The following is a 23,185-nucleotide window of genomic DNA, read 5'->3' on the forward strand; positions in this document are numbered from 1 at the left end:
ATTTATATGTTTGTATTCCCTATACATGATTAAACCATGCATGTTTTGATGTAAGCATCTGATCACGTGCCTTCCATCCACCTCCTACCATATAGTGCATGCTTGGCCAATCATCAGCCAGCTATGCACTGCGATGCCGCAGTGAATTATGGGCCATGACGTGCCACTCGAGTTTGGCGTGAACGGCCCACATCATTTGCAATTCGATGAACGGTCGAACAGGCAATGTTCGAGTCGAACATGGGTTCAACTCGAACTCGAAGCTCATCCCTACTCAGGATTATTTTAGGAAATTAAAATAAATAGTATTAAAATATATATGGGTACACAAACGCCCTAGGATTGTGTGTGCAACATTGGTTAAAGAAAAAGAGATGGAGGGACTAGCAGCACCAGATTTTAAAAGATATTATCAGGTGATCTCTATTTCTCGTATCGCAGATTTAATCTACAATAGAGAAGGGAAAAGTTGGGTAAATGTAGAAATTTCACAAAGCAAAGTAGACATAGGGAAGATGGTTTGGATACCACAACAATACCGAGATTTAGGATCTAGCACAAATCTATTAACGAGAAACACTTTGAAGATATGGGATGGATTGGGTAGGATATATCACTGAGATTATAACTCACCATTAATGTTGTTAGGCACAAATTATTTTAAGCTGGGGAAAGAAGAACACATATTTCACCAGATGGGCAAAAAAGGAGGAAATATAACTGCAAGATGTGTTGAAAGGAAATAGTTTATACACTTATACAGAAATTACAAATGAATGGGGAAACGAACCACTAGATAAGTGGAGATATGCACAATTGCCGCATTTTACACAATCATTACCACAACCATTAAGGGGAAAGGGACACATGAGGCTAATTAAGAAATTGCTTGGTTCCCCCCTTAAGCCAAAATCGAAGTATATCTTAAATATATAAAATCCTGATTAAGGAAGTAGAATATGAATATGCATCTTACCTAGGGAAATGGGAGGAGGAAATAGGACCCCTTAGAGATGATGAACATATGAAAAAAATATTAAGAATAGCGTGCTTTTCTGCAAGGGATGTCAGGACAATGGAAATGTGCTACAAGCTACTGGCAAGGTGGTATGTGACCCCCAGAGCGTGGTATGTGGTGGTATGTGACCCCCCAGAGGGTGCATAGATATGGGGCAGAGAACCCCCCAACTTGTTGGAGGGGATGTGATGCCCCTGGTAGACTTGTGCCCAATGGAAAATTTTGTTTAGTTTTGTTTCGTTTTCATTCGTAAAATACATAATTTCGTTCTGTTATATTCGTTATGTTACGTTCATTTTCGGATAATTCATTATTATTCGTAGAGTGTCGATATTCCTTATACTGAATCTCGAATCATGTCGAATTCATTTGTTATATCCGCTACAATTTCTTTCGAATTAGTTGAAATTTGATATTTATGTATGCATATTGATTCGTTATAATGATTCGTAGTTTGGAAAGACGTTTGTTTTTTGAATCTATTAACACACGCAATTACAATATCTCTTCTCCTCTGCTCAAATAGAATACAACACCCTTCCCACTCAGTTCTCAGGAATGCACTTTGCCAGTAATCCAACCTCCAGCACAAAATTAATCAGCTGATTGGGCTGTAAGATTTACTTTGAGTTGACCTTTTCTTTCATTAGATCTTTAACGAATTACCGAATCGTGTTGAATTAATTTGTTATATCTGCTATAATTTCTTTCAAATTGGTTGAAATTTGATATTTATGTATGTATATTGATTTGTGATAATGATTCGTAGTTTAGAAAGTCGTTTGTTTATTGTATCTATTAAAACACACAATGACAATATCTCTTCTCCTCTGCTCAAATAGAATACAACACCCTTCTCTCACTCAGTTCTCAGGAATGCACTTTGCCAGTATTCCAACCTCCAGCACAAACCTAATCAGCTGATTGGACTGTTTACTTTGAGCTGACCTTTTGTTTCATTAGATCTTTAACGAATTACCGAATCATGTCAAATTCATTCGTTATATCCACTATAATTTCTTTTGTATTAGTTGAAATTTGTTATTTTTTTTATTCGGACATTCGGATGCAATTTCGTCCGAATTTCGATTTGTTACAAAACAAATTGCACATGTCTAGCCAATGGGACCTTTGTGCCTCTCTGGTGGGATTGCATAAAAATACGACCCTACTGGGGGGGGAATTATAGGGGCAATTTATCAAATAAGAACGGATTCAGAAAGATCCTTGGGTATGTTTGTTTCTTGATACAAGAAAAGCCGTTTTCCATTATAAAAATACCCTAGCTCCATATCTCCTAAATGCAGCTAAAAGTCTGTTTCTGAGTCTATGGAGAACCCAAGAAGCTCAGAAGATGAAGGAGTGGGCAGGAAGGATGGAATGGGTGAGGTCCATGGAGGAAACAATACACACAGTAGAGGACTCACTGGGAATATACTATAAGACTTGGCGAAATTGGATTGAGTTTAAGAAATTGAATGGATATATGTCAATGATGGAGGTATAGAGAGAGGGTGAAGGGTAGAGGGGTAGAGGGGGGGTGGGTTTGGGGGGATGGGAAGAACAACAGAAGGGGGTATAGCAAGAGATCCAAATAAGGAATGTGATATAGATGTTGATTGTTATTCTTGTTAATATCACTTCTTTTTTAAATATTTATAATAAAATAAAGAATATATTAATCAAAATCAGCCCCGAAGCGGGACTGCATTGCCGGTTTGAAATTGTGCAAGTTCAGCTGAACTCGCACAATTTCTAACCAGCATCATTGTAAAAATGGGCTAAATGACAGTTTTTTCCTTGCCTGCTTCTGTTTGCAAATAAAGCAAGTGTGGCATTGCAGATGATGGCCATTAATAGCTAATGGAGGTAACCATATGTGGTTAATATAAAAACAATATAGGTTGTGCTAATCAATCCTATTAAACAAATAAAAATGATTCAAATTGTTTTGAAAACAGTTCATAAGTGATGTGATATGTTAATCCTGATGTCATTATGCACCGTCCACCACCATAGTGATCATTAAAACATCACTGCCTCCACCAACAGTTGAATGGCTCGCTTACCAGCTCCAATTGATCCCTCATTACAAAGGATCATATGCACTTGTGGCTTTAGCCAAGTCAAGGCCTTTATCCTGGTCTGGATGGTCTCCGTCACAGGATCACCCTTTTGGCACCATATTGGATAAAATAATTTCTCTAAAAAAACAAAATGCTCCACACATATTGTAAAATCCTTATAACATTTATTTGGATGTAAAAAATGCACTTACAGCTGCCGCTGATAACTTGCGCCTTATGTTTCTAATTTATCGGCCAGTACACAAAACAAACCCGTCCTTCTAGAGCACATGTGGGATTGGGGACATCAGCGCTTCGCTCTGTCCTAAACATTACATCATAAGATGACATTTTCTCATTACTTGCAAGTAAATTGCAAGTAATTTTAGCAACAGGAGGGGAGGGGTGGGCACTGACACGAGATGACAGGCAGGGAGGGAGGGGGAGAGAGGAGAGACAGCAGATAATGGAGGCACATAAACTGACCACGGTATCAGGGGTTCAGCAGCCATGATAAATGTGGTCAGTTTACAGAGGGGAGGGCAGCACCAGGCAGGATCAACCAAGTATTTTAAATGATACAAAGGGCCAAATTACACAACACAAGCACTGTGCTGTTCCAGACCGCCCACCACATATATACTGTGGGAGGGCGGCCCAGCTGCGCAAAATCACATACCTGTAGCCAATTAGCGAGACAATCAGCGGGTCTGGTAGCTGCGATGGCAACCATGACCTGTTGTTCGTTCAGTGGATAGACAGAGCAGCGGTCTGCCTATGTAAACAAGGCAAACCGCGGATCAAGGAGCAAAAGATAGATCTTGTGTTTCAGCCAAGCTAAAACACAAATCTCGCTTTTCCTCCGGTGTATTCATCCCCCACACAGTTAGTAAGCACCTCTCAGGAACACATTTAACCCTTTGATCATCCTTGGTGTTAACCCCTTCCCTGCCAGTTTCATTTATACTGTGACAGTGCATTTTCTTAGCACTGATCACTGTATTGGTGTCACTGGTCTCCAAAATGTGTCACATAGTGTCCAATTTGTCTGCCGAAATGTCGCAGACACACTTAAAATTGCTGATCACCACCATTACTAGTAAAAAAAAATTTTAAAAAATAAAAATGCCATAAATCTATCCCATAGTTTGTAGACGCAATAACTTTTGCGCAAACAAATCAATATACTCTTATTATGATTTTTTTTACCAAAAATATGCAGCATAATACAGATTGGCATAAACTGATGAAGAAATCTGATCTTTTACATTTTTTTATTGGATATGTTTTAAAGCAGAAAGTAAAAAATATTGTTTTTTATTTGAAATTGTTGGTCTTTTTTTGTTTATAGTGCAAAAAAAAAAAAAATAAATAACCCAGAAGTGATCAAATACCACCAAAAGAAAGCTATATTTGTGGGGGAAAAAGGACATCAATTTTATTTGGATACAGCGCCGTATGACCGCACAATTGTCAGTTAAAGCAATGCAGTGCCGTATTGCAAAAAATGGCAATCACTTTAAGGTATTAACATACAAAATGGACATTCAAATAAATCAGAAAAGATTAAAGCTTAGCATATTGAAAACATTGCTAGGTTTTGGAAAGACAGCATATTACTGATGGTGACCATCTCACAGTTGTTGGAGAAAAAAAGTGTATATTGCTATATCTGTGTTGAGATCTTTTAAAATTCTAGCAGCCAATGGCTGCTAGATTAAGCCTTCATTTTTAATTACCTAAAATAACAGACATGTCATACATGCCTACTCTGTGCAATGGTTCCTTTTTGGCGAGTGCCCTCAGGGTAAGCCACCTTCCCTGGAGGCACCTGTTCATGCTTGCTCCAAAGCCACCCAGTCTGCGTCTTTTGACACAGACCGGGTGACCCGGCTTCACCCCTCCTCTCTCATCACAGCATTTGATTGACAGCCAATGGCTGCAAAATTAGATTTTTACAGTTTTATATATGGAGTTATAGAGTTTTATTGATATGACTGAGAATACTGCAATGGTGTCTTTCATTAACACTGTTTGGGCTACTTATTAGGACCTTTATGTATAAAAGTGGTTAAAAGGTGGCTCATGAAAAAAGATCCATATTTTTCATTGCAACTGATCAAACTTTCATTCCATGTATTTAAACAAGCCACATCCATTGTAACACAAAGACCTAGACACTGAAGAAAGGCTTTATGTACATGTATGGTGAATTACTACTATAGTCGTCTTGTTCAATCATAACTTATTTTAATTTACAACAGTTGTATACAACTTCAGACTAAATACTCGTACACATGGTATGAAAATCAGAAGGGAAAAGTATGAAGACAAGCTGTATGCGGATTTTTGGATTGTTAGTGTGGTGCATTCGACAGATGATTTGACTTTTACATCAAACAAAAGCTGGATCTGCAGGCTATAAACCTTTTGTCTGATGTGAAATCAAAGTCTGATTTTTGGATGGTCAGTACAGAAATCCGCCACACAAAAGTCGAAAATACAACCACGCATGCTCGGAATCAAGGAGCTATCGTTTGTAATCTAGAAGTGACATTCATGACGTGGCAATTGATGAAATATCCAAATGCAGCGCACATTCTCATCTTCTTTAATGGGATAATAATGAAGCTGCTTTGCTGGTGATACTGATGTAGTTATTCCAAACGTATTTTAAAGGCATTTGTTTTGTTGTGATATAAATAATATTAATATTATGGTTGTTTGATTTTTTGGGGAAGTTACCACAACACCATTATCCCTGAGTTTTTAAGATCAAAGATACAACTATGTTGGCGTCCCTTGTTAATTTTCCATTGTGTTGTTTTTAATGTAACTGCCGACTCCCAAACTATCATTTGAAGAAAAACACATAGCCAAGTATTATTCTACACAATTTTTTTATTGTGCAGAAAAAAAATAACACAAATTAAATTAGAGATGCTATCTGCCATCCAAATAAAAATAACTTAACAAAAAAGTGCATTCCATGCAGAAAAAAAGAAAATATAACAAAACAAAAACATTAAGAAAAAAAACACAAAACAATGAAATTAGAAAGTGGGGTAGGGGTGAAAATCCCCAGACCAGTGTGGTTGTTGGGGTTCATGTGGCTGGTATTGCCACTGACCGGCATGCTGCTGTGGTGGGTGGGTTGGCTGTGGTGGAGGTGGGGCCACAAAATCTGAAATGTGGGTGTTTTCAGAAATGTTGCCCCTCATGTCCTTGGTGAGGAGCTGCAGGATGAGTTCTTCACACCTGCTCCTTTGTTCATTGGCCATCTGCCTTCATTTATTGGCCGTCACACACCCAAATACTTCAGCCTCACTCAGCCTGGCTGAGAAAGGAAGCTGTGGCCTCCTCCAGCTTTCTGTTCTTCCTGGCTCTTTTAGCAGCAGGATGTAGGGGAGGGATCTGTAACTCTGTCTGGCTACTGGCCGCTGGCTCCTCCAGACTGACACTTTCCTGTGTCTGAAAATGTGACATAATTTGATTTTTTGGGGGGTTTGGTCATCAATCACACACTATTGCAAATTGAATGTGGAGAAATAGAAAAGACTATCATTCTGACCCCAGCATTTTTCATTCTTGTTCAAATCATTTTTGGTCACTACTGTGTATTGATATGGAAACCACTTTGTTAAGGATGAACTATTTTCCCAATAATGTATAGTTATCATCATTGTATTTTTGGATCCAAATATGTTAAACAATCCTATACCTGTGTCAAGATGGGCTCCTCCGCATCTTCATCAGGTGCTGTGGCCTCAGAAGAGGTGGAAGGCAGTATTGACAGCAATGGCCTGGGTTGAGTCTGGTCTGTCAGAAACCGCAGGCTGTTATAGTACCAGAGTCTCGGTACATAGATGTCATCTGCTGCTGCTCCTGACCTCTCTGATTCCTGGATCTTGTTGAGCTCCCTTTTAAAGGTGCTACAGAGGTTAGCAATCTTTTGCCTGACATAGCTGGGGTCTGCCTTGGGGTAAACTGGTTTGCACAATTGGGCCAGTTTCTCCAATGCTGTCATGCAAAGTTTTTTATTAGAGTAGTCTTTACTCTTAACCCTCCATAGACAGGGCAGCTGCTGGTACATATCTATAAAATGGGGCAGAAAGCCTGGGGATGTGAATTTGTCAGTCATCATATGATGCCTGCAAGACAGAACACAAGACAAGCCATAATGTCTGACTTAACCCATAAGCTGGTCCCAATATAGGCCTCAATCTAAGCAGTATAGGCCACTAACCACCTATGCCCCAATTTCCAATTGTACCTTCATTTTCTGCCTCCTTTCGTGCATTGCTGATTGATTGTCCTCCACTCCCAGATCAGCCTTACGGCTTATCCATCGGCCGTGCATTATGGCTTAATATACACTGTGCATGTGCGAAACTCCGCTCTCACAGGCATCATGATGCTGGGGCATGACCATCTCTCCTCTCCTGCATGCGACACAAAGGGCCGAACTTCTGTGCGAAACAACATGGAGGAATCGCCCATTTGCAGCCAGCCCCACAGTGGTGGAGTTCATAGGAGGTGAAAAGCCACACCAAAGAGCAAGGGTGAGATGGTGCACATCCTGGAGATATGACTTCAAGATGCAGAATTATGAGAGGCCCAACAGCCAAAGAGACTGCATTTTGGAAAAGGTTATTGTTGTTTTGAATCAACAATTTGCAGTGGACCGATAAGGACCAAATCCAGAAACTATGGTCCGATCTGAAACACCGGGAACAAGACCAGCTGGAGCACATACATCATATCCTTTAAAAAAGTAAGCAATAGCTGTACGTAAACAATATTTATATGTGTAAATTAGCTGTCTGTATATGTTCTTGCTCAAAGTAGCTAGAGAGAATTCTATATAAGCTTAGAAAATCTTTGTTTGTATGACTTAGGATTCCAAAGATGAAGGTTAATCTAAAGCATATATGAACATTCTTATTTGGTCATGTTTTTGGAGCTTCATATCTTTTTGTACTTGCTGTATTTTTTATCTTTCAACAGGGAAACACAAAAAAAGGATGCTCCAGTAAAGCCACCGCAGGGGATGAAGGGAGGCTACCCTCGCTCGGGCCCCAACAGGGGAGGCAACAAGGCCTTCTTTCCCAAAAAAAGGTGCCAACACACTCATTTAGCCACAGACAGGGGTGTTTCTAGGTGGGCCAAAGGCCATGGGCTTAGGGCAGAACTTAAGGGTTAAAGAACACTTTCTGGTTTATGCCTGGCTCATCAGTGCCCATTAATGCAGCCTTGCCAGTGTAGACATGGGTAGAAGAGAGGCCCCGTGGCTCTCAGTCACATAGAGTCACGCCTGCTATGATGGTCTCATATATCCTGTATCCCATAGGAGACAAGAGGGGTGAGGGGGCAACTGCAGTTGGCACTTGTCAAGTGTTTGCCCTCTGGAAAATGCCATCACCCTCCCCTTTTTATGCATTTTCCCAACAAATCCTCCAGAGTTCAGCATGGTGGAGTCCACTAGTGAGGAGAAAACTTTTCTCTTAAAGTGGAGAGGGTTATCTGTCCAAAACATCTACCCCATCAGAATCAGATAAGTTGACCTTCCACTTTTATCTTTAAATACGCTTTTAAGTGTATCCTTATGTTGGCTAAGCATGTTTGTGTCAAATCTGATTGCATTGTTATGTGCAGAAGTAGTAATATATATTTTTTTATTTTTTTCTTCCACAGTTTCCTTCCAACCCAGAGCACTGGCAGGACGTTGCAGCTCAGTTTCATCACCAATGGGATTTCCCAACTGTGGTGGTGCTATTGATGGGAAGCACATCCGGACTGTACCACCAGCCAACTCTGGCTCCTATTACTTTAATTATAAGGGCTTTTGCAGCATAGTGATGCTAGCTGTTGTGTCGGCCAACTATGAGTTTATGTATTTGGACGTTGGGAAGAATGGCTGCAACGCTGACAGAGGAGTGATCATGCAGACAGAGTTCTACAGGCGGATCCAGAATAGCACCTTAAACTTGCCACCTGCTGATGAGAATGTGGAGGGCCTCAATTTTGTCTTCGTGGCAGATGAGGCGTTTGCTCTGGGGAAAATCTGATGAAGCCGTTTCCTATGAGGAACCTCACCCCCGAGCAGAGAATTAATTACAGACTCTCTCATGCCAGAAGGGTGGTCGAAAATGCGAAGGGAAGGAAGGGGAGAAGAAATGAATAAAGGGGGAGGGGGAAAAAAGGAAAAGGGAAAAAAGGAATAGAGGGGACAAAATAGGAAGGGAAAAGGAGGGTTTCTAGACTGTGGCACCACAGATGTGGGGAAGTGAAAGTGAATATGTAAATATGTAATCATAAAAATGGCTTAAAGCTCAGATTTTCATTAAAGCCAGGGAATTCAGTAGCCTTCAAGATATAGATCCACCAAACCTCAAGTTGCAGCAGTGTTATTTCTACACTGCCCCCTCTTGCATGCAGTGGAATGTGCTCCAAGGCCATGAATTTTATCATATTAGAGTTAAAGTGATGGTAAGTTCCTACATGCCTACTGATGGCTGTTTCCATCTTACATTTCAGAATGGGTTTGATATGATCTCTAATACGTTTAGTTTTTCCTATATAGAACCCACCACACAAACATTTAGCCAGGTAGACTGCCCCTGGTGTTTGACAAGTAACTCTGTGTTTAACAGAATGGAAGCATAAACTTGGTGCTATTAAGTATAAATGAGCAGATATCACAATGTCCACATGAAAATGTACCCGGGTTCTTGGTCTCAGCTGGGTTAGAAATGTTAAAATGACTGTGGACAAGGCAATCTTTCAAGAAAGGTGCTCTTCTATAGGTAATTTCTGGGTAATCTTTTACATATTTCCTGATTGTGGGATCAGCAGATAGGAGAGGCCAGAATTTTCCAAAGATTTGTCTAAACTGTAGATGTTGATCAGAATAACGAGTAATGACTGTTTCAGATTCTTTATGGCATTTGGAGGAAAATATTAAGGAGCTTCCTATCCTTTTTAATTACCCTATTGTATGCCTTTTTTAGGCAAGCATAACTGTATCCTCGATTTTTAAGCCTAAAGTATAGATCTTTAGCTACTTTTTAAAATCTTCCTTACTACAGTTACGTTTTATTCGTAAATATTGAAGGTATGGAATGCTTTTGGGTAGTGGCTCAGGACGAGAGCTCCCAGCTTACAAAATTGTGTTGCCAGCTGAGGGCTTCCTATAAAGGGAAGAATTTATCCTGTCATCTTCATCCAAAGATATTTCTATGTCTAATGCCCCGTACACACGGTCGGATTTTCCGATGGAAAATGTCCGATCGGAGCGTGTTGTCGGAAATTCCGACCGTGTGTGGGCTCCATCGGACATTTTCCATCGGATTTTCCGACACACAAAGTTGGAGAGCAGGAGATAAAATTTTCCGACAACAAAATCCGTTGTCGGAAATTCCGATCGTGTGTACACAAATCTGACGGACAAAGTGCCACGCATGCTCAGAATAAATAAAGAGATGAAAGCTATTGGCCACTGCCCCGTTTATAGTCCCGACGTACGTGTTTTACGTCACCGCGTTTAGAACGATCGGATTTTCCGACAACTTTGTGCAACCGTGTGTAGACAAAACAAGTTTGAGCCAACATCCGTCGGAAAAAATCCTAGGATTTTGTTGTCGGAATGTCCGAACAAAGTCCGACCGTGTGTACGCCCTATAAGAATTAGATTTTCGTTTGACTACAGTTCATTGTAAAATTGAGTTTGAAATCATTTATGGAGATTACTTGTAAAAGTTGCTTGTTTCAAGGAAGTGTTCCAAAACAGGATGGTTCTAATTCTAATTCTATTTAAAACTCTTTTGGGGTGTAATTGTACAGTAATTGTGAATAGAGAGCATACACCAGGTATGAAATAACCTTACTGACGTTACTGGTTTGGACAAACGTTTAACAGCCATTGAAAAGTCCAGGGAGGTGGTGAGTTTTCATTTAAATGACCAGGCAGTAACTGATCAGCATCTTATATATATTTGCATCTGAAAGACTTATGCCCTGTACACACGGTCGGATTTTCCGACGGAAAATGTGCGATCGGAGCGTGTTGTCGGAAATTCCGACCGTGTGTGGGCTCCATCGGACTTTTTCCATCGGATTTTCCGACACACAAAGTTTGACAGCAGGCTATAAAATTTTCCGACAACAAAATTCAATCGTGTAAATTCCGACCGTGTGTGGACAATTCCGACGCACAAAATGCCACGCATGCTCAGAAGAAATTCCGAGACGGAACAGCTCGGTCTGGTAAAATTAGCATTCGGAATGGATATAGCACTTTCGTCAGGCTGCAATGTTTAAAATTGTTTAATGCAGCGCACTCTGTTCTTCTTTATGATTCTAGAATAATGAAGTAGTTTTGCTGCTGATATTCACACAGACGTCTCACAAACTGCTTTCTTTATTATTTATCATGATTTCATCAATATATTTTGATTTGTCACATCTGACAAAAAAGATATGTGTTTTTTTTTTGGGTTTGTATTTTTTCAAGCCTGATCGTGTTTTTTTTTTTATTTTACTCCAGAATATTTTTGGGTGTGTTTTGTGTGTCAAGTTACCACAACACCATTATTATCTTGTATTATTTAATATCAAGAAGGTTGCTTGGTGTTGGTGTCTGTTATTAATTTCACATTGTATTTTTAGAAATGTACCTGCCTCCTCACAAACAAACTGTCCTTTTCGAATGAAAACCCACATAGGCGAGAATAATTGAAACAAAAAATCCTTTATTAAGGGCCCATAACCAAACAAAGAGGGAGGCAACAGTGGAGAAACAGCAGAAATTAGTGAAGCCTTTGGCCCCCAGGGCACACATCAATTATTTTACTGCAAAATTGGTGGCCTGAGGAACAGCAGCAGATGACATGTATGTTCCCAGGCTGTGGTCATACAAGAGCCTGCATCTTTTGTCAGACCAGACTGAACCCAGGTCATCACTCTTTGGTCTTCCTTCCATGCTTCCTTCCACGCTGTGGCTCTGGTGGTGGAGTTGTGGCAGGAGGAGGAGGATGGCCCAACTCACACAGGTGGGTTTTGTGTGTGATTTCACCCCTCACCCCCTCAGTTAGTGTTTTGTAAAGAAGGTCCTCACACATGAGGCGTTGGCCCTCCTGCATGCCCTACAGTTTGGTGGCAGCCATGCAGGCAAAGGCCTCTTCAGGAGTGGGGGTGGCTCTGAGGGACGCAGAAGCCTCCTGAATCAGCCTGAGTGCTGAATCCTGCATGTTACTCCCCTTCCTGGGTCTTTTGTTTGGAAGGCGGAGGGGAGGGATCTGCGATTCTGTCAGGCTCCTACTGGGCCCGGCCTTCTCCTGGCTGCCACTAGCCCCACCTCCTTCTGGCTGCCACTAACCTCCGCCTACTCCTGACTGCCACATTCCACAGCCTCCTCCTGTGTGCCGCATTCCAGAGCCTCGTCCTGGCTGAGGTCTGTGTATGAAAAAGGGACATAGTCTTAGTTTTTTCTTCTTCATTCACACACAATTTTCATCTCATGACTGTTGCTAATTGAAAGTTAACAAATATAACAGACTATCAGTCTGAGTTCAGCATTTTTCATTCTTGTCCCAATTATTTTTGCCCACTACTGTCTATTGATATATAAAACACTTTATGAAATCAGCAATTAGTGATCAATAATAACATCTAGTAAACATAATTTATTTATTGACCAGAAATCTGTAGAAGAATGCTATACCTGGCTCCAGCTGGGCTCCTCCACTTCTTCCTGGCTGGAAGTCCCAGGTTGGACATCGGAAGCCTCAGCTGGGGTGGAAGGAAGAGTGGAAGGAAGGGTTGAGAGGGATTCCCTGACTCCATTCTGGTCTGACAGAAAATGAAGTCTCTCATAGTACCAGAGCCTGGGGACATAAACGTTATCTGCTGCAGCTCCTGATCTCTGGGAATCCGTGACCTTCTTGCGCTCCCTAAGATAAGTGCTCCTCAGGCCACCAATTTTGGCTTTTAAATGGGGATGGTTGCTATGGGGACCACCGGCTTCACCAACTCCAGCAGTTTCTCCAGTGCTGTCTGCCTCTTTTGTTTATTATTATATTGTGGGTGTTTCACCTACCATAGACAGGACAGCTCCCTGTACTTGTCTATGAACAGGGGAAGGAAGTTGTGGTCATTGAAGCCATCCATTTTATCTGCAAGACACAAGACAAACCCTAATGTCAGGCTAAAGTCTCCTAATCTTGTTACAATATAGGCCTCAATCTAGAAGCAGTATAGGCCCAAGTTTAGATCTTACCTTCGTTATCACGATCGGCGCCTCCGATACTCCTTCCTCCACTCACAGATCGTACGTACTACGCACGTGTGTTACGCTTTATATACACTGCGCATGCGTGAAACTCCGCCCGCCCCTGATGTTCTTTCTAGTCTATTCCCCGCCCCTTCTCATTCAGCACAGTGGGGGAAGAGCACATGGCGGAGACACAGCAGGTGCGTGCTAATTACAGCAATGAGGAGGAAAGCCCGGAGCCAGAAATGTCCCGATCCCAGAAGAGACGATTTAAGGCTTCAAATATGTCCTTTGGGGAGATGTTGGAGATATGTCAACATACTCAAGAGGGACGAATATGAGGGGAAGTATGGACCTTACCCCAACCCCAATGTCAGAAAGGCCAAGATCATGGTGAAAGTGGTCAAAAGTCTGCAGAAGAATTTCGGGGTACGATGATCCAAGGATCAGCTCAGGAAGAGGTGGTCAGACCTCAAATTAAGGGAGCATGAGCAGTACAGAAGGATCAGAAGAGTGCTTCAAAAAAGTAAGTAGTTGTCCTATGTTCCTTGTCACAGACCTAGCCAGAACAGAGGCTGTTGGAGAGGACTGTATGCAAGCCTGTTGCCATTTGATTATGGGCCCTGGATTTTCAATGGAACAATACTCTTTGTGAGGTGAATGAGAAATCCAGGCTGAACTGTACTAATCGGACTCAGTCGTGTATATATGTATATATTGTATGGGGACTCCTTACTGTAGATTTGTGTCCCTGAAGAGGGAGGGGGGATTCCTCCAGCAGCCCCCTGCTGATAAGACTGATTCATTCTGTTGGGACACATCCTGTGAGGAGATGCTGGTGTCATTAACCTGTGTTTATGTTAATTGAATGAGCTAATGACATTGTCCTCTATACAATGTAGGAGACAGGACGACTGCTATTGTGTTGATATAACTGTATGAAGCTCGGTGACCACAAGTCTGGGCGAAAGGTCATGTCTCAGTCACCTAGGCTGTATAAAGGATTAGATAATTAGCTCATGTTAATTAAGTTACAGTTGTATTGTTAGAGGAGGTTCCAACGGCATATAAAGTCTTGTAACTTTGATTCATAATAAACAGTCCATGTTAGCAGTGAAGTAAGTGTCGCCTTGTTTTCTGCTCAGAGAGGTTGGAATATCTGATATCTGTATACAGACTGGGAGGAAGTGGTATATGACGGAAGCATTCAAGCGGAGTGTGGGACGTTCCGTGACATTGGTGGCAAGCAGCGGGAAAGCTTCCTGCAGTCTGGGACATCCAAACTTCCATCTGGATCCAAGGTCCAGATAGCAGGAGAGGAGAGGTACAGATACCAGCCGCCATGGATGAGGAATTCAGAAGGAGGTTGCGAGAGATGCAGATACAGCACAGAGGACCAGTATCGGAGCAGGTCCTGCTGGGATGGTGTGATTCTATTCGCTGCAAACTCTGGAAGGAAGCGCTAGCCCGTGAGCAGCGACACCAGGGAAAAGTTCTCCCTTCCATCGAGGAAAGGTACTGGTCGCAGTACGGACTGCGGGTGCGGTTTTTGGGAGAAAAACCACACAAGAAGCAGACAGCTGAATTAAGCAGGCTGGTCTGGGCAGAGATAAAGCTGGATGAGAGCTATAGAGCCCTCCGGTGGCATGTATCTCAAGCATGTCCCTGGATAGCGGATGACAGCCCAACGGAAGGCTTAAGCTACGGCGGCTTGGGACTGTTGTTTGTGAAGCTGACAGGGGACCCTAACTTTGGGAGTGATTTGAAGCGGCGGGTGGACGAAATCATGGATTTCAGAGAAGGGCTACTGAACATTTCGGAAGTGCACTGGGCACAGGAAGATTTGGAGTTTCTGGCCGTTCAGGAATGGGAGCTAGAGATCGCCTACAGACGGCTGCTAGACATTGCTCAGTGCCAGGGCTGGGCTCCCTTTGCCTGGGACTATCAGGAAATACCAGCTGACAACCCTGAAATCCTGGCTGAAGAGTCGGCAATGTGGCAGAGCAATAGTGTGCTTTGCCAACCTGCCCCCACAGCTATGGAGGCGAAGGTCTTATGGCGGATGCAGCAAGTGCTGACTGACCTTGATGATCCTGTTTCTGCATGGGATGATCTTGGATGGAGGAATGTGCCTGTCCAGCAGCATGCCAGAGAATCTGCAGTGGAAAATCTGGAGATTGCCATCCCCAAAGCTGAAGTGCTGACAACAGGGCAGAGCTCTGCTAACCTCTGCCCAGCACTGATAACATCTTCTGGGTTCCATGGACAGGAGATGGTGAACCTCCATCCCCAGACACCAGTTGCAGAGACAGGGGATTTGATAGACTTTTCTGCTGAGGAAGAACCATCGGGTGAGCCCCCAGCAGAAGAGTTGGGATTAGGGCCAAACTTCATTGCGCTCTGCTCAGCACTGATGGCATCTTCTGAGTTCCACGGACAGGAGATGGTGAACCTCTATCCACAGACACCAGTTATAGAGGTAGGGGATTTAATAGACTTTTCTGCTGAGGTAGAACAACCTGATGAGCCTCCAGCAGAAGAGCTGCTATTGGGGCCAAACTTCACTGTGCTCTGCCCCGCACCAACAGCAGTATCTGTGGAGTTACAGGGAACTTCCCCAGTTGAAGCACCGGCAACTGGGCAGAGTGCTACCAACCTCTGGCCATCACCTGCAACAACTACAGAGTTCCAGGGAGGTGGGGCAGTTGGCCTCCCTCCCCAACAGGTAGCCAGAGCAGATGGTGTGGGGTTTCCAGCAGAAGGGCTGGCAACAGGGCCGAGGACTGCTGGACTCTGCCCTCAACTAACAGAGGATGGATTTCCTGTGAAGGTGGATGGGACTTCAGTCTCCACCTGTATACCCCAGGGATGCTGGGCAGTGGGCCCCGATCCCCAACAGCATGAAAGAGTGAGCCCAGACACCCTGTCTTCTCTCCAGCGGCAGAAAGGATTCCAGGGAGAAGAGCCAGTCCAGGCCTCTCCCCAGCAGCAGATATGTTCTCTGAGAGAGGCAGAGGTTGGCTGGGTGAGTAATACTCTGTTTGGAACAATTTGTTTGGGGTGCTGTGTGGGTACAGGCAGTAGAGGACTGGAACTATGGACTAACTTCGGAGTCAACCCGTCTGGGGTCTCCTCCTGTGTTAGTCTCCTGCCGAAAGGGGAGAAATGTCACAGACCTAGCCAGAACAGAGGCTGTTGGAGAGGACTGTATGCAAGCCTGTTGCCATTTGATTATGGGCCCTGGATTTTCAATGGAACAATACTCTTTGTGAGGTGAATGAGAAATCCAGGCTGAACTGTACTAATCGGACTCAGTCGTGTATATATGTATATATTGTATGGGGACTCCTTACCGTAGATTTGTGTCCCTGAAGAGGGAGGGGGGATTCCTCCAGCAGCCCCCTGCTGATAAGACTGATTCATTCTGTTGGGACACATCCTGTGAGGAGATGCTGGTGTCATTAACCTGTGTTTATGTTAATTGAATGAGCTAATGACATTGTCCTCTATACAATGTAGGAGACGGGACGACTGCTATTGTGTTGATATAACTGTATGAAGCTCGGTGACCACAAGTCTGGGCGAAAGGTCATGTCTCAGTCACCTAGGCTGTATAAAGGATTAGATAATTAGCTCATGTTAATTAAGTTACAGTTGTATTGTTAGAGGAGGTTCCAACGGCATATAAAGTCTTGTAACTTTGATTCATAATAAACAGTCCATGTTAGCAGTGAAGTAAGTGTCGCCTTGTTTTCTGCTCAGAGAGGTTGGAATATCTGATATCTGTATACAGACTGGGAGGAAGTGGTATATGACGGAAGCACTCAAGCGGAGTGTGGGACGTTCCGTGACATTCCTATTCTTTATTTTTCTAACGTTTGTGCTGCTCCATGTGCTTTTCTTTACTGTTGTACAGTTTAAAATGGCAACTTTCATGTTCATGGGCACATTGTTCATTCGTATGAAATATTGTTCACTCGGCATAGAAAACACCATTGTTTTGGGCATATGCATTTGAATGCTTTTTTGCTAGACTACTTCTCTTAAAATAATTTTGGAGTCTAGATAGGTTAGTAACTAGAATGTAATGCAAACTAGATTCTGTGTAAGGAGAGGACACTCAGCAGCTGTTTACACTTCTGGATGCTGGAGCACTAGTGTGGGACACCAGAACACCCTTTTTATTAGGGGGCCCACACAGGTGCTCCAGTGTATACTATAGGGGTGTCTCCATCTGAGAAGCTTGTACAAAACAGGTAAGAATTCAAGCTTGACAAAGTCAAAAAATATTTCTTCATCTTGGAACTCTGGCAAAACAGACAATTGTACCCCACTTCCAAGCAATGTTTCATATTCCTATTTCTGTCATCAAATATCTGTGTGCTAAGTATACCTATTTTTTTTACATAGGGGAGAAAAGACTCAGAGGACACCCCTCATCAGAGGAGACAACAGACCCCCCACCTCATGAAGAAGGTGAAATCCCCCAAAGCCAACAGGAGGAGGAGGAAGGAGATGTGGTGGAAATAGTCACCGCAACAGGTAAGTGTCTGCGACCACAGGCTCAGGTAAGAGATGGAAGCCGGCATATTTATAATACATGGTGTGTTTTTGTTTTTATATTTTTAGGTGATCGTTATGTTGTGGATCCAGGTCATTTCACCAGTGAAAGTGCCCAGATCCTGATCGGGGAGATCATGGGGTGTATTAGGGACTTGGAAAACATCCATAAAAACATCAATGATGTTAAAAACAAAATGGAGAACATCATTGATGTTTTAGGGAGAGTTTAAAACGCCTCCAAATCCCTAAATTTTTGTGGTATTTTAATGGAAGAATTTTTTACATTTTTTGCCATTTTATAGAAAAGCCAAATTTTGAAGATGCACACAGTGTGTCAACATGTGCTATCTGCCATGACGGGAGATCAATGTAGCCGTTTTGGGGGGTGCAACCCCTTCCTCAATAATAAAGTAGCTGAGAGGAAGGGGTTGCACCCCCAAAACACGTCCCTTGATCCCCCGTGATGGCATCTTCAAAATTTGGCTTTTCCAGGGGTGACTTCACCCCATCTGAACACAATATCAAACACAGTTTATAAATACTCATGTCTGATATTGCCTTCAATTTCTACAAAAGTTAAACTTTGTAAGTTCCAGATTTGCGTATTTCTTGTTTGTTTGAAACATGCCTGTTTTACCTTAAATGGACATTTCTACTTTTATTAATGTGACCCCAAAAGTTGTTATACAACAAACATGTTGGTTTGTTTTAAAAACCTTTTATAAATGCAGATGTGATTGTGCTGGTATTAAAAAGATTGATACTCAAGAATGTGTGGATTATTGTTTCAATGCTCCTAAAATTTTGTTGTGGTAAAATTGTTGTTTTCAGTGACAATGGGGGTTATTTCCTAAGGGCAAATCCACTTTGCACTACAAGTGCAGTTTCAGTGCAGGCTCAAGTGCACTTGTAGTGCAAAGTGGATTTTCCTTTAGTAAATAACACCCAACAGTGCTTTTTAATGTTACACAATCACAACATTTTCAGGACTCCCCACATTTCTGTCAGGGTCAGCTAAAAGAAACACAAGCAGTAAATGTCACCAAAGATTTTAGTAGTTAAAATGATTTTTTTATTTGAAAAATGTATCAGACATTGTCTGGCATATTGATGGCCCCCCTACCCGCAAAGTAATCAAGGTAACAAAGACGGACCTCGCGGGCACTCAGGGGGGCAAGCCAGGACAGCCAGTCTCAAGCGCCATCAGGGTTGGTTCATTTACTTGAATTTTGGCCTCAGGCCCAACTGAGGCAGCATAGTTGGCAGAATTTAGCCTTAAAAAGTTGTGGGAACACAGCACGCCAGGATGATATGATTCAGTTTATACTCTGCCATGTGTATGGGTGTAAGAAATAGGCGGAACTGGCTGGCCATGATTCCAAATGTGTTCTCCACCACTCTTCTGGCTCTGGCCAGCCAGTAATTAAAAACCCTCTGGTCCGGGGTGAAGGTCCTCATAGGGAATGGCTGCATAAGATGGTCCCCCAGCGCAAACGCTTCATACACAACGAAGAGGAATGGGAGTCCTTCCACATTGTCTTCTGGAGGTGGCAAGTCCAAGCTGCCATTTTGGAGACACCTGTAGAACTCCGTCTGGGCGATGACTCCACCATCGGACATCCGGCCATTCTTCCCCATGTCCACATACAGGAACTCATAAGTAGCCGACACCACTGCCAACATCACAATACTATTGAACCCCTTGTAGTTGTAATAGTATGACCCTGAGTTGGGTGGTGGGATGATGTGGACGTGTTTCCCATCAATCGCCCCTCCGCAGTTAGGAAAGTCCCACCGCTGGGCAAAGTGGGAGGCCACAGTCTGCCATTCCTGTGGCGTGGAAGGAAACTGTGGAGTCAAACAAGAAAAAGAAATTAATCATTTTGCACATAAACATGGCAAGCAGATTAGACACAAACATTCTTGGCCAACATCAGTATAACATTTATTTTAGGGAGTATTTAAAGACCAAGGTATAAGGTCCACCTATCAGATTCATCCCCTCCTCTTATGGGCCATTTGTAAAATTTTATGGGGGGATGTTTTGGACAGGTAACCCTCTCCACTTCATTGAGAGATGAATGCCTAAATAATGTGTATTACTTTGGCCAGCCCCTCCTTACTTTACACTATTGGCAGCCCACTGGATAGGTAAGAAGTGTCATAATAGAAAGAGATAAATACACACTGTACACATTTTAGCACATTTTTACATTCTGCTATTACCTATCAAGATAATAATAGGATACAAAAACTTCAAACAATACCATCTGAAAGTATTCAGGCAGGCCCTTGCACTACATGGTTTGGGGAATTCATCCATAAATCTAACCACAAAAGAGGTGGGTATATTGTGTATGGGTTTGGCAACGTCAGCAGATAGAGGATTGGTATCAGCCGAGTTAGCAGTTGGGGGGGAGGGAGGGTTCCAAATGATTTTGGGACACAAAAAAAGCCTCTGGCACTCTGCCTGAATTTCAAACACACATCACAATTTTTTACATTTTAGGGGGTTTTTAGGGTAAAGCACTACTATGGAGCTGACAAAATACATTGTTAATTGAGTAGACGAGGTGGATATAGGGCCAGGAGAGCATGCTGGGGAGGTAAGTGAAGGCAAATATGTATAAAGGACAAAAAAAAAACTAAAATTTCCAGCATGTATGAGATCAAAGGGGGCATTCACAGCATACAATCATGGTAATTAGGGAATGAGGAAAGAAATACAATATATTAACAAACAATCTAGACAATAAAATTTGATATTAAAGGATAAAAATCTTACCTTAATATACTCCTTCTGCAGGACCTGGATGATGGCAGTACAGGTCTCCGGGATAATGATCCCCAGAGCCTGGGGGGAGATGCCTGTCGAGAACTTGAGGTCCTGCAGGCTTGTCCCCATTGCCAAGTACCGCAGGGTGGTGACTAGCCTCTGCTCCGGAGTGATGGCTTGCCTCATGCAGGTATCCTGCCTGCTGATATAGGGGGTCAGCAAAGCCAACAAACGGTGAAATACGGGGTCCGTCATCCTGAGAAAGTTCCTGAAATCATCAGGATTATTCTCATGGATCTCACGGAGCAAAGGCATGTGACAGAACTGGTCACGCTGGAGCAACCAATTCTTGGTCCATGAACTCCTCCCCACCCTGTTCATGGACTGGACTTGTGTCAAGGTAAGGACCCCAACACCAAGCCACCGCACAGCATGAACTCTATGAGGAGTACTGTGACAGACCTAGCCGGGAGAGAGACTTTTGGAGGGGACTGAATGCTAGCCTCTTGCCGATCGATCATGGGCCCTGGCATTTGGGGGAACGGTGCTCTTTGTGAGCTGTATGCCTGGGGATCCTTGAGGTGGTACTACTGTGGATTTGGGTCCTGGTCCCCCAGGACACACAGACTCTGGGGACCCTGGATTTGCCATATTGGAAATAGTGCTGATTCATAATGCTGGGACAGATACTGTTAGGAGATGCTGATGTAAATTCCAGCACCTGTCTGTCTGTTGCCTGCTAGAAAGTGTATTGTAAATAAGTCTCTAGTATGGGATCTAAGAGTCATTAGATCCCCATTGTTGTTTGTGTTAATTAACTCTGCCATTGTGATAATGTTGATTGGGTTTTCTGAGCTACAAGATGACCAGTCTGGCCTAAAGGTCATGTCTCAGTCATCTAGGCTGTCTAAAGGGATTAGTTAATTAGCCAATGTTAATTAGGTTACAGGTGTTTTGTTAGAGTAATATGAGCCGGAGGTATGCACCTCCACTTTTGGTGTATAAAAGAGCCTGTATTTTCCAATAGAGGAGATTCCTGTTTGAACTTACATACAGCCTGCCTGGTGTTTGTTCTGAGCTATCACAACTGGACTAGAATGGCATAGAGCTGTAGTTCTAGTCCCGGAGCATCGGATGACCAAACCATCAGATGTTGCGATCTGCAGTCTGATTCTATAGCCGCAGAGGAGTGTCGAGAGAGTGGAATCGAGCGAGCAAGGGGCTCGTTACAAGTACGTATACGCAACATGGCTAGAAAACAGTCGGCTGCTCAGAACGAAGTAAAAGAACACATTGAAAAACAGCAAGGCCTGTGAGGAGTGACCTGAAAAACAGCAACGAGCGGACAAGAACACACTGAATAATCAAATACGAACTCACTGCACGCAATGAACACCAGATACAAACCCACAAGCACAAACTGAACAGCAGAAAACAATCTGAAAACCACGAGTCTGAAAAAGCGCAAATCATCTCTCACCAAACTTTTACTAACAAGAGATTAGCAAAAGGAGCCCAAAGGGTGCCGCGCTTGGTTCTGAACTGCCCTTTTATAGTCTCGTCGTACGTGGTGTATGTGACCGCATTCTTGGTGATTGGAAATTCTGACAACTTTGTGCGACCATGTGTATGCAACACAAATTTGAGCCAACATCCGTCAGAAAAAATCCATGGATTTTGTTGTCGGAACGTCCGATCAATGTCCGATCGTGTGTACAGGGCATTAGAGAACAAAAGCAGGCACAATTATCTGCATCAAGCATTAGAAATTGGCAAGTAAAGTTCATATGCAAAAACATTGTGCAGCACCTTTAGAGAGCAGGTGCACCAGAATAGACCAGCAGAAGTGGCAATATCTGATAATTATGGTTGCTATTTTTATTTTCTTTTGGAGGGTGGATTACAGTAAAAAGTTTAGTCTGTAGCATCAACAGCAGGGATTTGGATTTCATTAATGATCCAAGAGTGGGTCATTTTAAGGAACAAACTCACCTGAGGAGCTGAAGGTTCTCTCAGACAGCACACTGGTTGCAGGACAAGCTAGAATCTCCAGTGCATAATGTACACATTATGGTGAATGCTGTGGCTTTACAGCACAGCCACCCTGGGATAGCAAATGAAGAGGTCCTCTGCCCTTAAATGGTGTAACCACTCCTTTATCCTGCAGAACCAGATCATCACCTACTACCTCTGCATCTCACTTAGAGCCTGCCTGACATATCTAATAAAAAGGATTGCCTATATCTACTGGGGGAGTGCATGTGTGGTGCTTCGGTGCACGGTGCAAGGACAGCTTTGCCTGAATCAGCAGTCAAAATTAAAACAACAAAAAAGTCTGGCGGCAGGAAGCTGGGACATATGTAACATTAGGAACAATTTCCTACAGAGTCCTACTTGAACCCAATAAGCAGCTGTTTGGATGAACACACCAGGAGAGGTATGAGAAAAAGTGCAAACAGTCAAAAAGAACCACAAAAAAGTGCTAGGCGGGA

This window comes from Aquarana catesbeiana, linkage group LG01 (assembly GCF_042186555.1).
Source record: "Aquarana catesbeiana isolate 2022-GZ linkage group LG01, ASM4218655v1, whole genome shotgun sequence".
NCBI lineage: Eukaryota > Metazoa > Chordata > Amphibia > Anura > Ranidae > Aquarana > Aquarana catesbeiana.